This window comes from Ranitomeya variabilis, chromosome 1 (assembly GCF_051348905.1).
Source record: "Ranitomeya variabilis isolate aRanVar5 chromosome 1, aRanVar5.hap1, whole genome shotgun sequence".
NCBI lineage: Eukaryota > Metazoa > Chordata > Amphibia > Anura > Dendrobatidae > Ranitomeya > Ranitomeya variabilis.
The window spans coordinates 1,069,246-1,092,397 of record NC_135232.1 but is presented as its reverse complement, the minus strand read 5'-3'; the positions used below and the strand labels follow the sequence as shown (position 1 = coordinate 1,092,397).

The following is a 23,152-nucleotide window of genomic DNA, read 5'->3' as shown; positions in this document are numbered from 1 at the left end:
GCCTGTAGTGAATTGTTGCGTTTATTCCCAGCGGATCCCTATCCTGCCTGTAGTAATCTGTTGTTTATTCCCAGCGGATCCGTATTCTGCCTGTAGTAAATTTTTGCCTGTATTCCCAGCGGATCCCTATCCTGCCTGTAGTAATCTGTTGTTTATTCCCAGCGGATCCCTATCCTGCCTGTAGTAATCTGTTGTTTATTCCCAGCGGATCCCTATCCTGCCTGTAGTAATCTGTTGTTTATTCCCAGCGGATCCCTATCCTGCCTGTAGTAATCTGTTGTTTATTCCCAGCGGATCCGTATTCTGCCTGTAGTAAATTTTTGCCTGTATTCCCAGCGGATCCCTATCCTGCCTGTAGTAATCTGTTGTTTATTCCCAGCGGATCCGTATTCTGCCTGTAGTAAATTTTTGCCTGTATTCCCAGCGGATCCCTATCCTGCCTGTAGTAATCTGTTGTTTATTCCCAGCGGATCCGTAATTCTGCCTGTAGTGAATTGTTGCGTTTATTCCCAGCGGATCCCTATCCTGCCTGTAGTAATCTGTTGTTTATTCCCAGCGGATCCGTAATTCTGCCTGTAGTGAATTGTTGCGTTTATTCCCAGCGGATCCCTATCCTGCCTGTAGTAATCTGTTGTTTATTCCCAGCGGATCCGTATTCTGCCTGTAGTAAATTTTTGCCTGTATTCCCAGCGGATCCGTATTCAGCCTGTAGTAATCTGTTGTTTATTCCCAGCGGATCCGTATTCTGTCTGTAGTAAATTTTTGCCTGTATTCCCAGCGGATCCCTATCCTGCCTGTAGTAATCTGTTGTTTATTCCCAGCGGATCCCTATCCTGCCTGTAGTAATCTGTTGTTTATTCCCAGCGGATCCGTAATTCTGCCTGTAGTGAATTGTTGCGTTTATTCCCAGCGGATCCCTATCCTGCCTGTAGTAATCTGTTGTTTATTCCCAGCGGATCCGTATTCAGCCTGTAGTAATCTGTTGTTTATTCCCAGCGGATCCGTATTCTGTCTGTAGTAAATTTTTGCCTGTAGTCCCAGCGGATCCCTATCCTGCCTGTAGTAATCTGTTGTTTATTCCCAGCGGATCCCTATCCTGCCTGTAGTAATCTGTTGTTTATTCCCAGCGGATCCGTATTCTGCCTGTAGTGAATTGTTGCGTTTATTCCCAGCGGATCCCTATCCTGCCTGTAGTAATCTGTTGTTTATTTCCAGCGGATCCGTATTCTGCCTGTAGTAAATTTTTGCCTGTATTCCCAGCGGATCCCTATCCTGCCTGTAGTAATCTGTTGTTTATTCCCAGCGGATCCCTATCCTGCCTGTAGTAATCTGTTGTTTATTCCCAGCGGATCCGTATTCTGCCTGTAGTAAATTTTTGCCTGTATTCCCAGCGGATCCCTATCCTGCCTGTAGTAATCTGTTGTTTATTCCCAGCGGATCCGTAATTCTGCCTGTAGTGAATTGTTGCGTTTATTCCCAGCGGATCCCTATCCTGCCTGTAGTAATCTGTTGTTTATTCCCAGCGGATCCGTAATTCTGCCTGTAGTGAATTGTTGCGTTTATTCCCAGCGGATCCCTATCCTGCCTGTAGTAATCTGTTGTTTATTCCCAGCGGATCCGTATTCTGTCTGTAGTAAATTTTTGCCTGTATTCCCAGCGGATCCCTATCCTGCCTGTAATAATCTGTTGTTTATTCCCAGCGCATCCGTGTTCTGCCTGTAGTAAATTTTTGCCTGTATTCCCAGCGGATCCCTATCCTGCCTGTAGTAATCTGTTGTTTATTCCCAGCGGATCCCTATCCTGCCTGTAGTAATCTGTTGTTTATTCCCAGCGGATCCGTAATTCTGCCTGTAGTGAATTGTTGCGTTTATTCCCAGCGGATCCCTATCCTGCCTGTAGTAATCTGTTGTTTATTCCCAGCGGATCCGTATTCTGTCTGTAGTAAATTTTTGCCTGTATTCCCAGCGGATCCCTATCCTGCCTGTAGTAATCTGTTGTTTATTCCCAGCGGATCCCTATCCTGCCTGTAGTAATCTGTTGTTTATTCCCAGCGGATCCGTATTCTGCCTGTAGTAAATTTTTGCCTGTATTCCCAGCGGATCCCTATCCTGCCTGTAGTAATCTGTTGTTTATTCCCAGCGGATCCGTATTCTGCCTGTAGTAATCTGTTGTTTATTCCCAGCGGATCCGTATTCTGTCTGTAGTAAATTTTTGCCTGTATTCCCAGCGGATCCCTATCCTGCCTGTAGTAATCTGTTGTTTATTCCCAGCGGATCCCTATCCTGCCTGTAGTAATCTGTTGTTTATTCCCAGCGGATCCGTAATTCTGCCTGTAGTGAATTGTTGCGTTTATTCCCAGCGGATCCCTATCCTGCCTGTAGTAATCTGTTGTTTATTCCCAGCGGATCCCTATCCTGCCTGTAGTAATCTGTTGTTTATTCCCAGCGGATCCGTAATTCTGCCTGTAGTGAATTGTTGCGTTTATTCCCAGCGGATCCCTATCCTGCCTGTAGTAATCTGTTGTTTATTCCCAGCGGATCCGTAATTCTGCCTGTAGTGAATTGTTGCGTTTATTCCCAGCGGATCCCTATCCTGCCTGTAGTAATCTGTTGTTTATTCCCAGCGGATCCGTATTCTGTCTGTAGTAAATTTTTGCCTGTATTCCCAGCGGATCCCTATCCTGCCTGTAGTAATCTGTTGTTTATTCCCAGCGGATCCCTATCCTGCCTGTAGTAATCTGTTGTTTATTCCCAGCGGATCCGTATTCTGCCTGTAGTGAATTGTTGCGTTTATTCCCAGCGGATCCCTATCCTGCCTGTAGTAATCTGTTGTTTATTCCCAGCGGATCCGTATTCTGCCTGTAGTAAATTTTTGCCTGTATTCCCAGCGGATCCCTATCCTGCCTGTAGTAATCTGTTGTTTATTCCCAGCGGATCCGTAATTCTGCCTGTAGTGAATTGTTGCGTTTATTCCCAGCGGATCCCTATCCTGCCTGTAGTAATCTGTTGTTTATTCCCAGCGGATCCGTAATTCTGCCTGTAGTGAATTGTTGCGTTTATTCCCAGCGGATCCCTATCCTGCCTGTAGTAATCTGTTGTTTATTCCCAGCGGATCCGTATTCTGCCTGTAGTAATCTGTTGTTTATTCCCAGCGGATCCGTAATTCTGCCTGTAGTGAATTGTTGTGTTTATTCCCAGCGGATCCCTATCCTGCCTGTAGTAATCTGTTGTTTATTCCCAGCGGATCCGTATTCAGCCTGTAGTAATCTGTTGTTTATTCCCAGCGGATCCGTATTCTGTCTGTAGTAAATTTTTGCCTGTAGTCCCAGCGGATCCCTATCCTGCCTGTAGTAATCTGTTGTTTATTCCCAGCGGATCCCTATCCTGCCTGTAGTAATCTGTTGTTTATTCCCAGCGGATCCCTATCCAGCCTGTAGTAATCTGTTGTTTATTCCCAGCGGATCCGTATTCTGTCTGTAGTAAATTTTTGCCTGTAGTCCCAGCGGATCCCTATCCTGCCTGTAGTAATCTGTTGTTTATTCCCAGCGGATCCCTATCCTGCCTGTAGTAATCTGTTGTTTATTCCCAGCGGATCCCTATCCTGCCTGTAGTAATCTGTTGTTTATTCCCAGCGGATCCCTATCCTGCCTGTAGTAATCTGTTGTTTATTCCCAGCGGATCCGTATTCTGCCTGTAGTAAATTTTTGCCTGTATTCCCAGCGGATCCCTATCCTGCCTGTAGTAATCTGTTGTTTATTCCCAGCGGATCCGTATTCTGCCTGTAGTAAATTTTTGCCTGTATTCCCAGCGGATCCCTATCCTGCCTGTAGTAATCTGTTGTTTATTCCCAGCGGATCCGTAATTCTGCCTGTAGTGAATTGTTGCGTTTATTCCCAGCGGATCCCTATCCTGCCTGTAGTAATCTGTTGTTTATTCCCAGCGGATCCGTAATTCTGCCTGTAGTGAATTGTTGCGTTTATTCCCAGCGGATCCCTATCCTGCCTGTAGTAATCTGTTGTTTATTCCCAGCGGATCCGTATTCTGTCTGTAGTAAATTTTTGCCTGTAGTCCCAGCGGATCCCTATCCTGCCTGTAGTAATCTGTTGTTTATTCCCAGCGGATCCCTATCCTGCCTGTAGTAATCTGTTGTTTATTCCCAGCGGATCCCTATCCTGCCTGTAGTAATCTGTTGTTTATTCCCAGCGGATCCGTATTCTGCCTGTAGTAAATTTTTGCCTGTATTCCCAGCGGATCCCTATCCTGCCTGTAGTAATCTGTTGTTTATTCCCAGCGGATCCGTATTCTGTCTGTAGTAAATTTTTGCCTGTATTCCCAGCGGATCCCTATCCTGCCTGTAGTAATCTGTTGTTTATTCCCAGCGGATCCCTATCCTGCCTGTAGTAATCTGTTGTTTATTCCCAGCGGATCCGTAATTCTGCCTGTAGTGAATTGTTGCGTTTATTCCCAGCGGATCCCTATCCTGCCTGTAGTAATCTGTTGTTTATTCCCAGCGGATCCGTATTCAGCCTGTAGTAATCTGTTGTTTATTCCCAGCGGATCCGTATTCTGTCTGTAGTAAATTTTTGCCTGTAGTCCCAGCGGATCCCTATCCTGCCTGTAGTAATCTGTTGTTTATTCCCAGCGGATCCCTATCCTGCCTGTAGTAATCTGTTGTTTATTCCCAGCGGATCCGTATTCTGCCTGTAGTGAATTGTTGCGTTTATTCCCAGCGGATCCCTATCCTGCCTGTAGTAATCTGTTGTTTATTTCCAGCGGATCCGTATTCTGCCTGTAGTAAATTTTTGCCTGTATTCCCAGCGGATCCCTATCCTGCCTGTAGTAATCTGTTGTTTATTCCCAGCGGATCCCTATCCTGCCTGTAGTAATCTGTTGTTTATTCCCAGCGGATCCGTATTCTGCCTGTAGTAAATTTTTGCCTGTATTCCCAGCGGATCCCTATCCTGCCTGTAGTAATCTGTTGTTTATTCCCAGCGGATCCGTAATTCTGCCTGTAGTGAATTGTTGCGTTTATTCCCAGCGGATCCCTATCCTGCCTGTAGTAATCTGTTGTTTATTCCCAGCGGATCCGTAATTCTGCCTGTAGTGAATTGTTGCGTTTATTCCCAGCGGATCCCTATCCTGCCTGTAGTAATCTGTTGTTTATTCCCAGCGGATCCGTATTCTGTCTGTAGTAAATTTTTGCCTGTATTCCCAGCGGATCCCTATCCTGCCTGTAATAATCTGTTGTTTATTCCCAGCGCATCCGTGTTCTGCCTGTAGTAAATTTTTGCCTGTATTCCCAGCGGATCCCTATCCTGCCTGTAGTAATCTGTTGTTTATTCCCAGCGGATCCCTATCCTGCCTGTAGTAATCTGTTGTTTATTCCCAGCGGATCCCTATCCAGCCTGTAGTAATCTGTTGTTTATTCCCAGCGGATCCGTATTCTGTCTGTAGTAAATTTTTGCCTGTAGTCCCAGCGGATCCCTATCCTGCCTGTAGTAATCTGTTGTTTATTCCCAGCTGATCCCTATCCTGCCTGTAGTAATCTGTTGTTTATTCCCAGCGGATCCCTATCCAGCCTGTAGTAATCTGTTGTTTATTCCCAGCGGATCCGTATTCTGTCTGTAGTAAATTTTTGCCTGTAGTCCCAGCGGATCCCTATCCTGCCTGTAGTAATCTGTTGTTTATTCCCAGCGGATCCCTATCCTGCCTGTAGTAATCTGTTGTTTATTCCCAGCGGATCCCTATCCTGCCTGTAGTAATCTGTTGTTTATTCCCAGCGGATCCCTATCCTGCCTGTAGTAATCTGTTGTTTATTCCCAGCGGATCCGTATTCTGCCTGTAGTAAATTTTTGCCTGTATTCCCAGCGGATCCCTATCCTGCCTGTAGTAATCTGTTGTTTATTCCCAGCGGATCCGTATTCTGCCTGTAGTAAATTTTTGCCTGTATTCCCAGCGGATCCCTATCCTGCCTGTAGTAATCTGTTGTTTATTCCCAGCGGATCCGTAATTCTGCCTGTAGTGAATTGTTGCGTTTATTCCCAGCGGATCCCTATCCTGCCTGTAGTAATCTGTTGTTTATTCCCAGCGGATCCGTAATTCTGCCTGTAGTGAATTGTTGCGTTTATTCCCAGCGGATCCCTATCCTGCCTGTAGTAATCTGTTGTTTATTCCCAGCGGATCCGTATTCTGCCTGTAGTAAATTTTTGCCTGTATTCCCAGCGGATCCGTATTCAGCCTGTAGTAATCTGTTGTTTATTCCCAGCGGATCCGTATTCTGTCTGTAGTAAATTTTTGCCTGTATTCCCAGCGGATCCCTATCCTGCCTGTAGTAATCTGTTGTTTATTCCCAGCGGATCCCTATCCTGCCTGTAGTAATCTGTTGTTTATTCCCAGCGGATCCGTAATTCTGCCTGTAGTGAATTGTTGCGTTTATTCCCAGCGGATCCCTATCCTGCCTGTAGTAATCTGTTGTTTATTCCCAGCGGATCCGTATTCAGCCTGTAGTAATCTGTTGTTTATTCCCAGCGGATCCGTATTCTGTCTGTAGTAAATTTTTGCCTGTAGTCCCAGCGGATCCCTATCCTGCCTGTAGTAATCTGTTGTTTATTCCCAGCGGATCCCTATCCTGCCTGTAGTAATCTGTTGTTTATTCCCAGCGGATCCGTATTCTGCCTGTAGTGAATTGTTGCGTTTATTCCCAGCGGATCCCTATCCTGCCTGTAGTAATCTGTTGTTTATTTCCAGCGGATCCGTATTCTGCCTGTAGTAAATTTTTGCCTGTATTCCCAGCGGATCCCTATCCTGCCTGTAGTAATCTGTTGTTTATTCCCAGCGGATCCCTATCCTGCCTGTAGTAATCTGTTGTTTATTCCCAGCGGATCCGTATTCTGCCTGTAGTAAATTTTTGCCTGTATTCCCAGCGGATCCCTATCCTGCCTGTAGTAATCTGTTGTTTATTCCCAGCGGATCCGTAATTCTGCCTGTAGTGAATTGTTGCGTTTATTCCCAGCGGATCCCTATCCTGCCTGTAGTAATCTGTTGTTTATTCCCAGCGGATCCGTAATTCTGCCTGTAGTGAATTGTTGCGTTTATTCCCAGCGGATCCCTATCCTGCCTGTAGTAATCTGTTGTTTATTCCCAGCGGATCCGTATTCTGTCTGTAGTAAATTTTTGCCTGTATTCCCAGCGGATCCCTATCCTGCCTGTAATAATCTGTTGTTTATTCCCAGCGCATCCGTGTTCTGCCTGTAGTAAATTTTTGCCTGTATTCCCAGCGGATCCCTATCCTGCCTGTAGTAATCTGTTGTTTATTCCCAGCGGATCCGTAATTCTGCCTGTAGTGAATTGTTGCGTTTATTCCCAGCGGATCCCTATCCTGCCTGTAGTAATCTGTTGTTTATTCCCAGCGGATCCGTATTCTGCCTGTAGTAAATTTTTGCCTGTATTCCCAGCGGATCCGTATTCAGCCTGTAGTAATCTATTGTTTATTCCCAGCGGATCCGTATTCTGTCTGTAGTAAATTTTTGCCTGTATTCCCAGCGGATCCCTATCCTGCCTGTAGTAATCTGTTGTTTATTCCCAGCGGATCCCTATCCTGCCTGTAGTAATCTGTTGTTTATTCCCAGCGGATCCGTAATTCTGCCTGTAGTGAATTGTTGCGTTTATTCCCAGCGGATCCCTATCCTGCCTGTAGTAATCTGTTGTTTATTCCCAGTGGATCCGTAATTCTGCCTGTAGTGAATTGTTGCGTTTATTCCCAGCGGATCCCTATCCTGCCTGTAGTAATCTGTTGTTTATTCCCAGCGGATCCGTATTCTGTCTGTTGTAAATTTTTGCCTGTATTCCCAGCGGATCCCTATCCTGCCTGTAGTAATCTGTTGTTTATTCCCAGCGGATCCGTATTCAGCCTGTAGTAATCTGTTGCATTTATTCCCAGCGGATCCCTATTCTGCCTGTAGTAATCTGTTGCCTTTATTCCCAGCGGATCCCTATCCTGACTAGTAATCTGTTGTTTATTCCCAGCGGATCCGTATTCAGCCTGTAGTAATCTGTTGCATTTATTCCCAGCGGATCCCTATTCTGCCTGTAGTAATCTGTTGCCTTTATTCCCAGCGGATCCCTATCCTGCCTGTAGTAATCTGTTGTTTTTTTCCCAGTGGATCCGTATTCTGTCTGTAGTAAATTTTTGCCTGTATTCCCAGCGGATCCCTATCCTGCCTGTAGTAATCTGTTGTTTATTCCCAGCGGATCCGTATTCTGTCTGTAGTAAATTTTTGCCTGTATTCCCAGCGGATCCCTATCCTGCCTGTAGTAATCTGTTGTTTATTCCCAGCGGATCCGTATTCAGCCTGTAGTAATCTGTTGCATTTATTCCCAGCGGATCCCTATTCTGCCTGTAGTAATCTGTTGCCTTTATTCCCAGCGGATCCCTATCCTGACTAGTAATCTGTTGTTTATTCCCAGAGGATCCGTATTCAGCCTGTAGTAATCTGTTGCATTTATTCCCAGCGGATCCCTATTCTGCCTGTAGTAATCTGTTGCCTTTATTCCCAGCGGATCCCTATCCTGCCTGTAGTAATCTGTTGTTTTTTTCCCAGTGGATCCGTATTCTGTCTGTAGTAAATTTTTGCCTGTATTCCCAGCGGATCCCTATCCTGCCTGTAGTAATCTGTTGCCTTTATTCCCAGCGGATCCCTATCCTGACTAGTAATCTGTTGTTTATTCCCAGCGGATCCGTATTCAGCCTGTAGTAATCTGTTGCATTTATTCCCAGCGGATCCGTATTCTGCCTGTAGTAATCTGTTGCCTTTAGTCCCAGCGGATCCGTATTCTGCCTGTAGTAAATTGTTGCCTTTATTCCCAGCGGATCCCTATTCTGCCTGTAGTAATCTGTTGCCTTTATTCCCAGCGGATCCCTATTCTGCCTGTAGTAATCTGTTGCCTTTATTCCCAGCGGATCCCTATACTGCCTGTAGTAATCTGTTGTTTATTCCCAGCGGATCCGTATTCTGCCTGTAGTAATCTGTTGCATTAGTGCTGCACAAGGTGGCTCTTTAAGTTACAAACGCCTGAGGGGGGTGACGGGTTCCCTTTAAGGTAATACATTTTTATGAGCATGTTCTTAGCCCCGATGAGATTTCCCTGCCTTCTAACAGCTTAACATTTTCCCCAAGCATGCAATTTGATCCATTTCTGACCTTTTATGGACCTACATATGTTTGCACGGTCCCTCCTTTTTAAAAAATGGCACCATAGTGAAGATATTCAGCAGGCTTTCACCTTACCTGAAGAGCAATTGGCCTTGCAAACTCCGTAGGTGCTGGCATATGAACACACCAACCCCACCTTGGGTAGGCAACCATTCTCTCTGCGTCCTAGGTCCACCAATTTCCCGCCCTTGTTATTATGCCCTACTGTGGAGATCATTGTCAAGCTTGTTTCTAATGAATTTGATAGGATCTCCACTTCTTTCGGTAACAATCTGTCTAGGACAGAATTAACAGGTCTTAAAAGACTAAAACAACTTAAGGATGTAGTGATTAAACCGGCACACAAGGGCGGGAATATTGTGATTTGGCCTTTTAACCTATAACTAGCTGAGGCCCATCGTATGCTTAGGGACCCTCTTTGCTATAAAAAATTGACTTAATCCCCTTATTTCTTACAAGGAGTAACTAATTAGAATCTTGTAGAGGCCTATAAGTGGTGACGTTATAACTACAAAGGTATGGGACATTTTGGTGGTTAAGGACCCTCTTATTCCAACATTGTATCTCCTCCCCAAGGTACATAAGAACCTGTAAAACCCTCCAGGTAGGCCAATAATCTCTGGGGTGGGTGGGCTTATGGAGGACATCGGCAGGTATATTGACTCGTTTCTCAAGCCCCTGGTGGAGAATATCCCGTCCTATCTGAAGGATACTTCAGATTTCATTATGAAAAGTGAGCAGTGACGTATATAATCCGTTACTTGCGCAGGCGCAGTTCGTGGCCTTGCGGACACAAACTGCTCCTGCAAGTGACACTGCCGCGGTGCCTTATGAGATTCAGGGGCAGCGGCCGGAAGTCCCAACTCCCGATTATATCCAGTATGTAGATTGGTCACACAGAGGACACAAGATCTTTCTGATCAAAATGTTTTGAAAAGTAAAAATAATAATTTAGAAATAGTGTTTAATTCGGACACTTTGACAAAATAGGTGTGGTGTTGCTGGAGGGAGGGAAAAAAAAAATTTCTGTGTGGCCTGACAGCATGGAAATTCGACAGCAAATTCAGTAGCCAGCAAAGTGAATGGGATTGCATGAAATCTCGTCCCCATGCTGCGAAATTTTTTTTGTACAGAATCAATGCGGAATTTGACATTTGCGACACCACATGGTTGAGAGGGCTCTACAGAATGGTGGCTCCGCAGTGTCACAGCCAAGAGCCGCAGTGTGCAGACGTTTATCTTGGCGAACATCCATGTCGCCGGGACACGGACACTGCTTCATGTGTGACCTGTCAGTCAGCAGCGTCACCGGGAGCCTCCCCAAGTAATTACTTGTGGAGGCTCCCGGTGACTGTGGAGGCTGCGGCAGTCACCTGTTCCCTAAGTAGGGGCCAGGTAACTGCGGCATCCTCCACACACCTTGGAAACGCCAGTCAAAAAGGTGACAGCAGTGGGTGGGATGGGGGTGCACAGTGTGGGGGTGACACCATGATACGCTGACTCCTCACCTTCCCTTTAAAGTGGTTTTCCAGGACTTTAACGTCGCTAAGAAATAATTGTGTGGCGCCTCAAGCATCAGAAAATCTCCAGGGAACATGACTCGGGTCGGATTTTACTGATTTAAGGGCACAAAAAATCTAAGTTTGAAAACTGTAAAATTAAAATTTTTGCAAAATTTCTGGTTTCAGAAATAAACGCAAGTCATATTGAATAAATTTTACCAATATCATAAAGTATAAAATGTCACGAAAATCTGTCAGTATCGGCGGGATCCATTGAGGCTCCAGAGCTATAACCTCAAAGGGACAGTGGTCAGAAATGTAAAAATTGCCTTGGTCAATAAGGGGTTAACATTGATAGCCCGTCTTTACCACTGGTTACACCTGCCATCTTGGCTGTTAGCTCTTCCCTGGTGTCAGCTGGAGCTGTGTCCAAGGTCGGGGACAGCACGTCTGTCGGAGCTGTGCAGCGCAGGGACTGACAAGTTCCATCCAACAACTTAAAAGGCGGAGGTGCCAGTGTCGCACCCCCACAGATCACACACAGATGACATACTCTAATGAGAGACCATCAATGTCACAGTCATGGACAACCCCTTTAAAAAGAGAACAGTTCAAGGGATGAAAGCTCATGCCCACCATGGCAGCGCCTCCATCGCTGCTGCAGCAGATCAGCACCACATCGTCGGCCGTACTGATGACATCTGTACACAAGAGACCCATGAGGACGAGGACCACGAGCCGCTCGTGTTTATTTCGTGGCAGTTGTGAAAATGCAAGAACGGGGATGTTTCAATTCACTGCTTGCAAGCAGCTTCAAAGAGCCATTACTTATGCTCCGCCAGCTGGGCCCACCTTTATGACACAGTTCTAAAAAGTGGGAAAGGCTAAGTGGGAGGGGCGGAGTCTGCTCGCGGTTTAATTAATTAATATAAGCCATAAACTTGATGTAAATTATCTAACGCTGAGGACACGGCCCATTACCGAGAAACCAGCGACTCAGTATCGCAAAAACATAGAAAACATACATTTTTATTATACAGAAATGACTAAATACAGATATAAAGGGGAAAACCATGGAGCACATAGCGGCGCTCGCTTCTCCAACGGAGCAGATGCGACGTGGAGTCTCCCAACTTCCGAAAGTAGTAGTTGAGTTTGTCACTGAGCTTTTCCCGCAGCTGTAAAGGAAATGGAGGAAGACATTAATGGTGCACACATGGTCTGAGCCCGGCTGCCATGGCTCTAATCCCTCACAGTTTCTGAGTGTGGCATTACGTCACCATGAATGACATCACCATTAGTCACGACAGTCATGTGATGTGAATTCTCACCATAAACGGTCAGGGAGTCCAGGCGCATGCGGAGGACAAGCTTTGGCTTTGCCGGTTCTCATCCTTAGGCTTCATACCCATTTGTGAAAAAAAAAAAAAAAAGGTCCGATTTCCGGACAGAAAAAAAGAAACATGCGAGAAGTAACTGGGAAGAGCTAGAGAGAGGACCTGTCAGGGATGGGATCCTGGCAGACTCCTAAGGAAAGGACAGACAAGTGAGCAACGGGAAAACAGCAGAGAGGCGATAGGAGCAAGTAAGAGACTACAAGCATTACTTCAAACCACGGTAGCACAGCCAATTATAGGTTGGCTGTCTCACCCAAATCACCTAAGCAGACAACGGAGGCAGCTGTGGGAGAGGGACGACTCTAGGGTCCCGGAAGAACTCCAGGCCTACCCCGTCATACGGGTGCCGTCCTACCATATCACCTGGGGGACGGAGAGGACGAACATCAGAGACAGACACAACAGTTGTGAGGACTATCCCGGGGTGCTCAGCAGGGAAGGACTACAACACACAGGCGCTAGTAGGTAGACGCTGATTCCCACCTGTTAAGGGAACTCCGGATGTGCCTTTGGACCGGCCGGTCTCAGGCAGCCCTGTTAGCAGTGCTCTGGACTGGATACCTCGAGACCTTCAGTAAAGAGGTAAAGAGACTGTAAACTGGTGTCCTCGTTATTCACCGCGACCTGCACCGCACACCACAACATTATCACTTTCCATTTTCACTGGACACCCCTCAGCAGGGTCACGGACCGGGTCTAGCCACTGTGACAACCCCAGAGCAGAGACTCAGAGGCCCGGTACCGGGTACCCCTCGGCCCTGCGGCAGTGGGGGCGCTCCATATGCGTATATATATATATATATACACTAGCTATTGAACCCGTTCTACGCCCTGGTGGCGAGCATTTATATTGGTATATGGTCCCCATCCTGGTATGTGCTGATCCCATCTTGCTCTCTCATCCTGTCATGTGCTGCTCCATCCTGCGCCCCCATCCTGTCATGTGCTGCTCCACCGTGTCATGTGCTGCTCCATCCTGCATCCCCATCCTGTCATGTGCTGCTCTACCGTGTCATGTGCTGCTCCATCCTGCGCCCCATCCTGTCATGTGCTGCTCCACCGTGTCATGTGCTGCTCCATCCTGCATCCCCATCCTGTCATGTGCTCCCATCCTGCGCCCCCATCCCATCATTGCGGGCGGCTGTGTGGAGTGCGGGCAGCTGTGCTGAGTGCGGGCGGCTGTGCTGGGTGCGGCGGCTGTGCTGGGTGCGGTGGCTGTGGACGTAAGTGGCGTAAGTAACAAATAGCTGTGGCATGAAGTGCCACAGCCTCATGGCACAGCAATTTGTTACTTGCGGAGGGTGAGTATACTTACCTGTCCCGTTCCACCGACGCCATTCCGGGCCATGAATATCCCCCTGCTCCCGGAATCGGTGCCTGCGCAGTCCGCGCTTTCCGGTGCCATTTTCTTGACACATTGCAGTGTGTCTTCAAGAAAATGGCGCCGGAAAGCACGGACTGCGCAGGCGCCTTTTCCGGCACCAGGAGGACAGATTTTCTGTGTCCTCCTGGTGCCGGAAAAGGTGCCTGCGCAGTCCGCGCTTTCCGGCGCCATTTTCTTGAAGACACACTGCAATGTGTCTTCAAGAAAATGGCGCCGGAAAGCGCGGACTGCGCAGGCGCCGATTCCGGGAGCAGGGGGATATTCATGGCCCGGAATGGCGTCGGTGGAACGGGACAGGTAAGTATACTCACCCTCCGCCTCCTGGCTCGTCCCTGTTTCTCTGTTGGAGATCGCGGTGGGCGTTCAGTGCTTACGCATACCGCGATCTCCTGGGAGCGTCACTCTGTGGGGTCCAGACTGCGCCGGCGCTTGCGCAGTCTATAAAGGCTTCGGACAGAGTGACGCTCCCAGCGTTATATTATAGATATATATATATATATATATATATATATATATAAAAATAAATATGTGTGTGATAGATAGATAGAACAGCCGGCAACTCCTGTGCGCATACAGTAAAATCACACCGACAGGTTACAATACAATAGATAGAATAGAAATATACACATAGTATAGGTGTGTGTGTGTGTGTGTATATATATATATATATATAGTGCCTTGCGAAAGTATTCAGCCCCCTTGAACTTTCCAACCTTTTCCCACATTTCATGCTTCAAACATAAAGATACCAAATGTAAATTTTTTGATGAAGAATCAACAACAAGTGGAACATCGACGGATTGTGATGGACATCGACGGTGCTCAAAGATGGAAGTGTGAAAGAGGCCTAAGCTGCGGCCACTGCCATTCACGGCTAATCTACAGTATTCTGTAATGCTGTAGATAAGCCTCCGATCTACCCTGAAATAGAATAAAAACAAGATTATACTCACCCGGGAGGGGGGCTGCCCCGTTCGATGGGCATCGCGGTCCGGAGCCTCCCATCTTCATATGATGACGTCCTCTTCCTTGCTTTGTGTCGCGTCTCCTGCGCAGCCGTACTGATCTGCCCTGTTGAGGGCACAGCAAAGTACTGCAGTCTCTGGGCCTCTCTGACCTTTCCAGGCACCTGCTCACTGCTGTAATTTACTCTGTTCTCAACAGGGCAGATAAGTACGCCAGCGCAGGAGCCGCGACACAAAGCAAGGAGGAGGACGTCATCGCATGAAGATGGGAGGACCTGGACCTGAGACACCCATCGGAACAGACCGCCCCAGGGTGAGTATAATAAAACTTGTTTTTGTTCTATTTCAGGTTAGGCCGGGGGCTTATCTGCAGCATTATAGCATACTGTATATACACTATGTTCCAAATTATTATGCAACTGACATTTTTATTGGATTTTCCTAAATGGTTGGTGCAAATGACAGTCAGTCTAATAAAAGTGATCACGCGTTAGAGTATACATCGAATTTTATTAAAGAAACCTCCCAATGATAACAGTATAATCTCCAAAATGAATAAAAACTTAAAATGCACTGTTCCAAATTATTAGGCACAGCAGAATTTCTAAACATTTGATATGTTTTAAGGAACTGAAAATGCTCATTTGTGGAATTAGCAGCATTAGGAGGTCACATTAACTGAATAAAAAATCTATTTAACTCCAAAACATCCTAACAGGCCAAGTTACATGTTAACATAGGACCCCTTCTTTGATATCACCTTCACAATTCTTGCATCCATTGAACTTGTGAGTTTTTGGAGAGTTTCTGCTTGTATTTCTTCCCTCGCTGAGCTGCTGTTTTGATGTGAACTGCCTCCCACACTCCTAGATCTTTTGCTTGATGATTCTCCAAAGGTTCTCTATAGGGTTGAGGTCAGGGGAAGATGGTGGCCACACCATGAGTTTATCTCCTTTTATGCCCATAGCAGCCAATGAGGTATTCTTTACAGCATGAGATGGTGCATTGTCATGCATGAAGATGATTTTGCTCCTGAAGGCACATTTCTCCTTTTTATACCATGGAGGAAAGTTGTCAGTCAGAAACTCTATGCAGTATACTTTGCAATGGTCATTTTCACACCTTCAGGAACCTTAAAGGACCCTACCAGCTGTTTCTCCATGATTCCGGCTCAAAACATGACTCCTCCACCTCCTTGCTGAAGTCGCAGCCTTGTTGGGACATGGTGGCCATCCACCAACCATCTACTACTCCATCCATCTGGACCATCCAGGGTTGCTCAACGCTTATCAGTAAACAAGACTGTTTGGAATTTAGTCTTCATGTATGTGTGGGCCCAATGCAACCATTTCTGCTTGTGAACACTGTTTAAGGGTGGCCGAATAGTAGGTTTATGCACCACAGCAAGCCTTTGAAGGAGCCTACACCTTGAAGTTTGAGGGACTCCAGAGGCACCAGCAGCTTCAAATATCTGTTTGCTGCTTTGTAATGGCTTTTTAGCAGCTGCTCTCTTAATCCGATGAACTTGCCTGGCACAAATCTTCCTCATTATGCCTTTATCAGCATAAACACATCTGTGCTCAGATACAGCCACAAATCTCTTAACACTACGATGATCACGCTTAAGTTTTCTGGAAATTTCTAATGTTTTCATCCCTTCACCAAGGCATTGCACTATTTGATGCTTTTCGGCAGCAGAGAGATCCTTTTTCTTTCCCATGTTAGTTGAAAACTGTGACCTGCTTAATAATGTGGAACATCATTTTTAAGTACTTTTCCTTTAATTAGAATCATCTGGAAAACCAATTATCACATGTGTTTAAGATTGATTTCAGTAATACATTGAGCCCTGAGACACAATACCATCCACGGGTTTATTTGAAAAACAAAACAATTAAATCTTTATCACACTTAAATCCAATTTGCATAATAATTTGGAACACAGTGTAAGCCCTGAAAGGCGGTGTCCGCAGCTTACAGGGACAAACCGACGTGACAGGTTCACTTTAACGAGTGGGGTCACTGTGAGATTTCTGCCCATTGCTATTTCCTGCGCTGCCTTTAATACATTCCCAACCATTGAGTTGCATGTATGTTACAGGCCAGAAGCCGGTGTACGGAGCGGCTCATGATCAGGGCCTGTCACTAAAAAGATATGCTTCCATCCTCCATTTGGCCATGTATGGAGCATACGCTGGGGTCTAAGGCCATGTGTCCACGGTCAGTAAACGCTGCTTGTTTGACGCTGCAGCGTCAAACAAGCAGCGTCCAGATGTTCCAGCATAGTGGAGGGGATTTGTTGAAATCCCGTGTCCACTATGCGTGGAAACACGCACGCGGAGGCCCCGCGATTCCGGACATGCTGCGCGTCTTTTCAGATCGCAGCATGTCGGTATACCTTGCGGGGACGCAGCGTCCCCGCAAGGTATATCACAGGGCCAAGGTATATCACAGGGCCCTATGGGAGGGGGTGCGATGATCCCGGATGTGTACTGTACACATCCGGCACCATCGCGTCCCAGAAAGGGGGCGGGGCTTAGCGCCGAGCGGCTTCGGCGCTGCGCCGCGGCTACGCTAAGTGGACACGCACCCTAAGGCTCAGGCACAACGTACACACCTCTGCCCCACAGCACGAGCTGTCAGCCCTGCACCCCACAGCACGAGCTGTCAGCCCTGCAACCCACACCACGAGCTGTCAGCCCTGCACACCACACCACGAGCTGTCAGCCCTGCACCCCACTCCATGAGCTGTCAGCCCTGCACCCCACTCCATGAGCTGTCAGCATTGTTCCCCACACCACGAGCTGTCAGCCCTGCACCCCACTCCATGAGCTGTCAGCCCTGCACCCCACTCCATGAGCTGTCAGCCCTGCACCCCACAGCACGAGCTGTCAGCCCTGCACTCCACGAGCTGTCAGCCCTGCACCCCACACCACGAGCTGTCAGCCCTGCAACCCACTCCATGAGCTGTCAGCCCTGCACCCCACTCCATGAGCTGTCAGCATTGTTCCCCACAGCACGAGCTGTCAGTCCTGCACTCCACGAGCTGTCAGCCCTGCACCCCACACCACGAGCTGTCAGCCCTGCAACCCACTCCATGAGCTGTCAGCCCTGCACCCCACTCCATGAGCTGTCAGCCCTGCACCCCACACCACGAGCTGTCAGCATTGTTCCCCACAGCACGAGCTGTCAGCCCTGCACTCCACGAGCTGTCAGCCCTGCACCCCACACCACGAGCTGTCAGCCCTGCAACCCACTCCATGAGCTGTCAGCCCTGCACCCCACTCCATGAGCTGTCAGCCCTGCACCCCACTCCATGAGCTGTCAGCATTGTTCCCCACAGCACGAGCTGTCAGTCCTGCACTCCACGAGCTGTCAGCCCTGCACCCCACACCACGAGCTGTCAGCCCTGCAACCCACTCCATGAGCTGTCAGCCCTGCACCCCACTCCATGAGCTGTCAGCCCTGCACCCCACACCACGAGCTGTCAGCATTGTTCCCCACAGCACGAGCTGTCAGCCCTGCACTCCACGAGCTGTCAGCCCTGCACCCCACACCACGAGCTGTCAGCCCTGCAACCCACTCCATGAGCTGTCAGCCCTGCACCCCACTCCATGAGCTGTCAGCCCTGCACCCCACACCACGAGCTGTCAGCATTGTTCCCCACAGCACGAGCTGTCAGCCCTACACTCCACGAGCTGTCAGCCCTGCACCCCACACCACGAGCTGTCAGCCCTGCAACCCACTCCATGAGCTGTCAGCCCTGCACCCCACTCCATGAGCTATCAGCCCTGCACTCCACGAGCTGTCGGCCCTGCAACCCACACCACGAGCTGTCAGCCCTGCACCCCACTCCATGAGCTGTCAGCCCTGCACCCCACACCACGAGCTGTCAGCATTGTTCCCCACACCACGAGCTGTCAGCATTGTTCCCCACACCACGAGCTGTCAGCATTGTTCCCCACACCACGAGCTGTCAGCATTGTTCCCCACACCACGAGCTGTCAGCCCTGCACTCCACACCACGAGCTGTCAGCCCTGCAACCCACTCCATGAGCTGTCAGCCCTGCACTCCACGAGCTGTCAGCCCTGCACCCCACTCCATGAGCTGTCAGCCCTGCACCCCACACCACGAGCTGTCAGCATTGTTCCCCACACCACGAGCTGTCAGCCCTGCACTCCACGAGCTGTCAGCCCTGCAACCCACTCCATGAGCTGTCAGCCCTGCACTCCACGAGCTGTCGGCCCTGCAACCCACACCACGAGCTGTCAGCCCTGCACCCCACTCCATGAGCTGTCAGCCCTGCACCCCACACCACGAGCTGTCAGCATTGTTCCCCACACCACGAGCTGTCAGCCCTGCACTCCACGAGCTGTCAGCCCTGCACCCCACACCACGAGCTGTCAGCCCTGCACCCCACTCCATGAGCTGTCAGCCCTGCACCCCACACCAGGAGCTGTCAGCATTGTTCCCCACAGCACGAGCTGTCAGCCCTGCACTCCACGAGCTGTCAGCCCTGCACCCCACACCACGAGCTGTCAGCCCTGCAACCCACTCCATGAGCTGTCAGCCCTGCACTCCACGAGCTGTCGGCCCTGCACTCCACGAGCTGTCGGCCCTGCACCCCACACCACAAGTAATCGGACTTCCGTCTCACGTGCTGTGATCGGGAATATGCGCAACAGCGTTGTACGACTGGCGGTTGTGTCCGAAATCCAGGTGATGCTTGAAGATACGAGTCCTCAAAGTTGCCTACAATCAGGAGACATCTGGTCACTCACCCAAAAATATCATAGATACATAGAGAAGGAGACGAGAGCTTGTACATGGCATTACCTGACTTTTCAGGTCATCCACAGTCTCCGAAATAGCCAATGTTGCTAATTGAATCAGCAGCTCTGGCAAATCCACACGTTCCAGGAGATGCAGCACCTGGGAATACAGGCAAAAACTTACAACAGGCAGAATACGGATCCGCTGGGAATAAACAACAGATTACTACAGGCAGGATAGGGATCCGCTGGGAATACAGGCAAAAATTTACTACAGACAGAATACGGATCCGCTGGGAATAAACAACAGATTACTACAGGCAGGATAGGGATCCGCTGGGAATAAACGCAACAATACACTACAGGCAGAATTACGGATCCGCTGGGAATAAACGCAACAATTCACTACAGGCAGAATTACGGATCCGCTGGGAATAAACAACAGATTACTACAGGCAGGATAGGGATCCGCTGGGAATAAACAACAGATTACTACAGGCAGGATAGGGATCCGCTGGGAATACAGGCAAAAATTTACTACAGGCAGAATACGGATCCGCTGGGAATAAACAACAGATTACTACAGGCAGGATAGGGATCCGCTGGGAATAAACGCAACAATTCACTACAGGCAGAATACGGATCCGCTGGGAATAAACAACAGATTACTACAGGCAGGATAGGGATCCGCTGGGAATAAACAACAGATTACTACAGGCAGGATAGGGATCCGCTGGGAATAAACGCAACAATTCACTACAGGCAGAATTACGGATCCGCTGGGAATAAACAACAGATTACTACAGGCAGGATAGGGATCCGCTGGGAATAAACAACAGATTACTACAGGCAGGATAGGGATCCGCTGGGAATACAGGCAAAAATTTACTACAGGCAGAACACGGATGCGCTGGGAATAAACAACAGATTATTACAGGCAGGATAGGGATCCACTGGGAATACAGGCAAAAATTTACTACAGACAGAATACGGATCCGCTGGGAATAAACAACAGATTACTACAGGCAGGATAGGGATCCGCTGGGAATAAACGCAACAATTCACTACAGGCAGAATTACGGATCCGCTGGGAATAAACAACAGATTACTACAGGCAGGATAGGGATCCGCTGGGAATAAACAACAGATTACTACAGGCAGGATAGGGATCCGCTGGGAATACAGGCAAAAATTTACTACAGGCAGAATACGGATCCGCTGGGAATAAACAACAGATTACTACAGGCAGGATAGGGATCCGCTGGGAATAAACGCAACAATTCACTACAGGCAGAATACGGATCCGCTGGGAATAAACAACAGATTACTACAGGCAGGATAGGGATCCGCTGGGAATAAACAACAGATTACTACAGGCAGGATAGGGATCCGCTGGGAATAAACGCAACAATTCACTACAGGCAGAATTACGGATCCGCTGGGAATAAACAACAGATTACTACAGGCAGGATAGGGATCCGCTGGGAATAAACAACAGATTACTACAGGCAGGATAGGGATCCGCTGGGAATACAGGCAAAAATTTACTACAGGCAGAACACGGATGCGCTGGGAATAAACAACAGATTATTACAGGCAGGATAGGGATCCGCTGGGAATACAGGCAAAAATTTACTACAGACAGAATACGGATCCGCTGGGAATAAACAACAGATTACTACAGGCAGGATAGGGATCCGCTGGGAATAAACGCAACAATTCACTACAGGCAGAATTACGGATCCGCTGGGAATAAAGAACAGATTACTACAGGCAGGATAGGGATCCGCTGGGAATAAACAACAGATTACTACAGGCAGGATAGGGATCCGCTGGGAATACAGGCAAAAATTTACTACAGGCAGAATACGGATCCGCTGGGAATAAACAACAGATTACTACAGGCAGGATAGGGATCCGCTGGGAATAAACGCAACAATTCACTACAGGCAGAATACGGATCCGCTGGGAATAAACAACAGATTACTACAGGCAGGATAGGGATCCGCTGGGAATAAACAACAGATTACTACAGGCAGGATAGGGATCCGCTGGGAATAAACAACAGATTACTACAGGCAGGATAGGGATCCGCTGGGAATACAGGCAAAAATTTACTACAGGCAGAACACGGATGCGCTGGGAATAAACAACAGATTATTACAGGCAGGATAGGGATCCACTGGGAATACAGGCAAAAATTTACTACAGACAGAATACGGATCCGCTGGGAATAAACAACAGATTACTACAGGCAGGATAGGGATCCGCTGGGAATAAACGCAACAATTCACTACAGGCAGAATTACGGATCCGCTGGGAATAAACAACAGATTACTACAGGCAGGATAGGGATCCGCTGGGAATAAACAACAGATTACTACAGGCAGGATAGGGATCCGCTGGGAATACAGGCAAAAATTTACTACAGGCAGAATACGGATCCGCTGGGAATAAACAACAGATTACTACAGGCAGGATAGGGATCCGCTGGGAATAAACGCAACAATTCACTACAGGCAGAATACGGATCCGCTGGGAATAAACAACAGATTACTACAGGCAGGATAGGGATCCGCTGGGAATAAACAACAGATTACTACAGGCAGGATAGGGATCCGCTGGGAATAAACGCAACAATTCACTACAGGCAGAATTACGGATCCGCTGGGAATAAACAACAGATTACTACAGGCAGGATAGGGATCCGCTGGGAATAAACAACAGATTACTACAGGCAGGATAGGGATCCGCTGGGAATACAGGCAAAAATTTACTACAGGCAGAACACGGATGCGCTGGGAATAAACAACAGATTATTACAGGCAGGATAGGGATCCGCTGGGAATACAGGCAAAAATTTACTACAGACAGAATACGGATCCGCTGGGAATAAACAACAGATTACTACAGGCAGGATAGGGATCCGCTGGGAATAAACGCAACAATTCACTACAGGCAGAATTACGGATCCGCTGGGAATAAAGAACAGATTACTACAGGCAGGATAGGGATCCGCTGGGAATAAACAACAGATTACTACAGGCAGGATAGGGATCCGCTGGGAATACAGGCAAAAATTTACTACAGGCAGAATACGGATCCGCTGGGAATAAACAACAGATTACTACAGGCAGGATAGGGATCCGCTGGGAATAAACGCAACAATTCACTACAGGCAGAATACGGATCCGCTGGGAATAAACAACAGATTACTACAGGCAGGATAGGGATCCGCTGGGAATAAACAACAGATTACTACAGGCAGGATAGGGATCCGCTGGGAATAAACGCAACAATTCACTACAGGCAGAATTACGGATCCGCTGGGAATAAACAACAGATTACTACAGGCAGGATAGGGATCCGCTGGGAATAAACAACAGATTACTACAGGCAGGATAGGGATCCGCTGGGAATACAGGCAAAAATTTACTACAGACAGAATACGGATCCGCTGGGAATAAACAACAGATTACTACAGGCTGAATACGGATCCGCTGGGAATAAACAACAGATTACTACAGGCAGGATAGGGATCCCCTGGGAATAAACAACAGATTACTACAGGCAGGATAGGGATCCGCTGGGAATAAACAACAGATTACTACAGGCAGGATAGGGATCCGCTGGGAATAAACGCAACAATTCACTACAGGCAGAATTACGGATCCGCTGGGAATAAACAACAGATTACTACAGGCAGGATAGGGATCCGCTGGGAATAAACAACAGATTACTACAGGCAGGATAGGGATCCGCTGGGAATACAGGCAAAAATTTACTACAGGCAGAACACGGATGCGCTGGGAATAAACAACAGATTACTACAGGCAGGATAGGGATCCGCTGGGAATAAACGCAACAATTCACTACAGGCAGAATTACGTATCCGCTGGGAATAAACAACAGATTACTAC

General features: G+C 47.9%; 1 long non-coding RNA gene across 1 annotated transcript; it reads right to left on the bottom strand.

Annotated features, from left to right (window-relative positions):
* Positions 1-11,708: 11,708 nt before the first annotated feature.
* LOC143793637 (uncharacterized) lies at positions 11,709-19,723 on the bottom strand. The gene is made up of 3 exons (XR_013220166.1): positions 19,297-19,723; positions 19,118-19,212; positions 11,709-11,891 (listed from the first exon to the last, which is right to left on the bottom strand). It is a non-coding gene; the product is annotated as an uncharacterized LOC143793637 (long non-coding RNA).
* Between the last annotated feature and the right edge of the window lie 3,429 nt (positions 19,724-23,152).